Raw genomic sequence first — 4,491 nt, 5'->3', positions numbered from 1 at the left:
GCTCATTGATGTAAGTCATTTTTTTTTTTTTTTTAATTTCACCTAAAGTTTTGCTCATTATCATTTTTTTGCTCATGCTCTTAACACCTCCCATTACAATTCAAATCAAGTGGCCGATATTAGTTTTAAAATAGAGGTCAATTGACTGAGTCTATCATTGAATATCCATATATCGGCCCAAGATACTTGGCCTTACTCTTTTGACAAAAAAATCAAAATTGCTAATTCTATTTGTCAATTTTCCTATGTGTAGAGGTCTTTGAAATTAAAATCCATCAAATTTTCACTTGATTTTCAATTTAATACTAGTATTATATTTTTTTTTTGACGGGAAATACAAGTATTATTTCTTTACCATTCTAATAAACGTGTTGAACTTATTAAGTGTAACACCTCCCTATACATTTCAAACCAAGTGGCCCGACTGATATTAGTTTTAAAAAATAGGTCAATTGATCGAGTCCACTGTCGAAAATTCATATATCGACCAAAGAAACTTGGCCATACTCTTTTGACAAAAACTACTAAAAATGCTAATCATATTTGCCAATTTTTCTATGCGAGAGGTCTTTGAAATTAAAATCTGTCAAATCTTCACTTGATTTTAAATTAATACAAGTATTATTTCCTTACCATTCTAATAAATGAGTTGAACTTAATTAGTCTAATGTAGCTGTAGCTGCTACTTAGCTTATATCATCAGTTGGGTCAAAATCAAGTACTTGTCTTGGGTCATTCTCCATATGGGTTTAACCGTTTAAGTTCGATTCGGGTTAAATCGGACCGGGTTGATAAGGACACCCCTACTCTCAAGTCTCGACGGGGCTACAAATACATGCTCGATTCTTTTATAAAGGCACAATTGAGATGATCTCATCAAAATCAGTTTATGTTTTTGGCATCCTTCTAGCCTTCACTCTTCTCTTCCCCTCTACGGTATCAACTCGACTCCTGGTTGAGTCTGACCGTTACAACCTACAGACCGGTGAGTTTCTTAACTCTTTAAGAGTCTTAACCTTTTATATGGAACAAGCTAAGAGGTTTATTATTTTAAACTTACTTGTAATTTATAATTTTATTTCTTTAAATAATACGGTAGTGTATATATAAAAACAAATTAATTAATTTTTTTGATAACAAAAACTTAAAATTAACCAAGGCTATTATCTTTGTTCATAAGATTTTTGTTCCTAAGATATATGTTAGTAACTTAGTATGTACTTCGGATGATTAAGTAGAGTAGTTGTTTTTTTTTTTTTGTTTTTTTTTTTAAGGAAAAAAATTAATATTTGTTTGTTGATATTTATTTATTTTTATTACTAGGGGTTACGGAGTATTTTTTTTTTCTATGTAGCATGAATAGTCAGTTTTAAGGATCCTGTAAAAAAAAAAAATTATAATTTTTAGAGAGGTATTTAGGATAATGTCAATTTTATCATCAAAATGTGTTTATATATATATATATATATATATATATATATATATATATATATATATATATATATATATATATATGTATATATACTAGTTTTGTACCCGTGCGATGCCCGGGTTATTTATTGAATTTTAAGATAAATTTTAAATCTATATGTCAAATTTTAAAACATATCATTGATACAAAATTACTTAGGACTGATGTGTTTTTGTGATTATTTAAATTGTATAATAGGCATGTAATGACTAATAATAACATTGGTGAAAAACATTTTTTGACCAGTAACCTGAAATAATGACCCTGTCCGAAATGACTCTAGATTGTAAAGTATATTGTTTAATTGATTAGAATATATTATAAATAATAGATGTGGTGCATTTTGAGCTAATTCTTCGCTCCAAAAAAATACTATGATACAAAAAATAAATTTATATGATAATTTATAAGTGTAATAATTTTTTTTAATAAAATTATAATATTGATACTTTATCGAAAATAAAACTCTAAATTAACAATTTTATCCTAAAATTCTATCCAAATTTGATTGAAAATAGAATTCTAAATTAATTTTTTTTATCATACAGATTGAATTCTATATAACTCTATCCTACGTGGCGCGATACGTGGCGAAAAGTTGGAGCGCCAAGTGTCGCTATCTCGTCGTCTGGCTAAAAGTTTAGCTCTTTATATATATATATATATATATATAGCTAAACTTTTAGCCAGGCGACGAGATAGTAACATGACTAAAAGTTTAGATATATATATATATATATATATATATATATATATATATATATATATATATATATAGTTAAACTTTTAGTCAGGTTACTATTTTGCGACACTTGGCGTTCCAACTTTTCGTCAAGTATTGCGCCACGTTGGAGCGATTTAAATAGACTTCACTAGATGAAGCCCGTGCGATGCACGGTTTTTTTGATTTTTTTAAAATAATGTTTTTTTTGTATTTATGAGCCTAAAATTTGTTATATATTTAGATAAAATTCCTAATATTAAAAGATAATATATAATATTTAATTAATTTAAACTTAAAAATATTATTCGCCAATTTTGCTTACATGGCATTTAAATTATTTAATTCTAAAAGAAATTAATAATCACTTATTTAATTGGCTACTACTAAGATTTATAATCTTACATGGCGCGCTGAGAAAATTAGATCCTATGTGGCTCTCTAAAAACTCGGGAAAAAACTCCGCTTTATATATATATATTAGATTAGATAAATAAAAAAAAAGAATTTTAGAATAAAATTTTAAGTTTAGGATTTTATTTTCGATAAAAGACCAATATTTTAGAGATACAAATTGAATTATAATTTTAATCAAAAAAATTATTAGATTATAATTTTTAAAAACTATCATATAAATTTAATTTTTTATGTCATAATATTTTTCTTTGGAGCGAAGGAATTAGTTTAAAATGTAAAACATCTATTTATAATATATACTAATCGGTTAAAATAATATACTTCACAACTAATAGAATTTTATTACTACATAGACATGTCAATTAGGGTTGAGTCATGAGTCATTTCGGATTGTGTCACTTTAGGTTACGAGTCAGAAAATATTCAAACTTTCCCAAAAATTTGGGTTTGGGTCAGCCCAACGGGCTTTGAACATATATCTTATTAAATTTATTATTTGTTTATTTTTTAATGTATTAAATCGAACATTTCCACCAATATTAGTATTAGTCATTACATGTATACTAGATAGCAAATCGTCACAAAAGCACATCAATAAACTAATTTTGTATCAATGGTATGTTTTAAAATTTGACATATAGATTAAAAATTTTATCTTTAAATTCAATAAACAACCCGAACATCGCACGGGCACAAAACTAATATATATATATATATATATATATATATATATATATATATATATATATATATATATATATATATATATATATCTTAGCTATATATGGTACTAATGTACTATAGATGTATTAGCTATTTATTTATTTATTTCATTTTTGACGCATCTTACTCTTACGTATCACGGAGTATCAGTTTATGTTGCCAATAAGGAAAAAAAAAAAAAAAGAAAGAAATTTAATGGCTACGAGTAGCTTCTGGTGTTAAATCCTCGGGTTTAAGTTACGAAATGTCTTGAAACTACTAATAAAACTTTCGCTTTTGTTTACCAGAGTCCAAGGAGGGGTGCCAATCTACAACAGGTCGCCATTTACTTTATTATCCTTTTCATAATCCTTCTGAAAATTCTCCATATGCTCCAACTCAAACAGATGTTGGACCTGGTGTGAAAGGCACGGGCTGATGCAAGCTTGGTGATGGTGGGTCACAGAATCCACCATTTTTATTTTTAAATAAACTGTCTTTGTTAAATGTTTACCGATAGAAATTCTTTAATCAGTGAAATGAGAAGTGAAGGAGAAGGAGTAAAGAGGATGAGTGAAATTGTATTATGTTATTATTATTGCCTCGTATGACATCCTATATATATAGTTAATATTTCTATACTAAGAGTACAATTCAATCATACTCATATATTGCTATATAAGTTCACAAGGGTTGGACTTATATGTGCATTTCAACATCAAATCAATGATTGACATTCACATTGTCTTCTAACACTCCCCCTTGAATGCCCATACTTATACAAAAAAAATATTTATTACTTCATTAAAAACCTTGTTAGGTAAAACCCTTATGGGATAAAAACCATAGCTAGGGAAAAAGAGTACAACGATATAGTATTATATGCTTTGGTATACTGCCTCATTAAAAACCTTGTCAGGAAAAACCCAGTAGAATAAAAACCTGATCGAAGGGAAAAAGAGTGTAGTACATATAATACTCCCCCTGATTTCAGCATAGTTCACGGAGATGTCGCATCCCGATTTTGTGAACTAACTGCTCAAATTTCTTCGAAGGAAGTGATTTGGTGAACAAGTCAGCAAGATTATCACAAGACTGAATTTGCTGGATATTTATCTCCTCGTCCTTTTGCAGATCATGTGTGAAGAACAGTTTTGGGGCAATATGTTTCGTTTTATCT

The 4,491-nt window shown here is 27.9% G+C and overlaps 1 long non-coding RNA gene across 1 annotated transcript; it reads left to right on the top strand.

Annotated features, from left to right (window-relative positions):
* The first annotated feature begins 461 nt into the window (after positions 1–461).
* Positions 462–3,952, top strand: LOC145635916 (uncharacterized). The gene is made up of 2 exons (XR_014113940.1): positions 462–985; positions 3,620–3,952. It is a non-coding gene; the product is annotated as an uncharacterized LOC145635916 (long non-coding RNA).
* The last annotated feature ends 539 nt before the right edge of the window (positions 3,953–4,491 follow it).

The sequence above is a fragment of the Chenopodium album genome, chromosome 6 (assembly GCF_948465745.1).
Source record: "Chenopodium album chromosome 6, dcCheAlbu1.1, whole genome shotgun sequence".
Classification (NCBI taxonomy): Eukaryota; Viridiplantae; Streptophyta; class Magnoliopsida; order Caryophyllales; family Amaranthaceae; genus Chenopodium; species Chenopodium album.
Note: the sequence above shows the minus strand (reverse complement) of the source record. Positions and strands in the feature narration are given on the sequence as shown.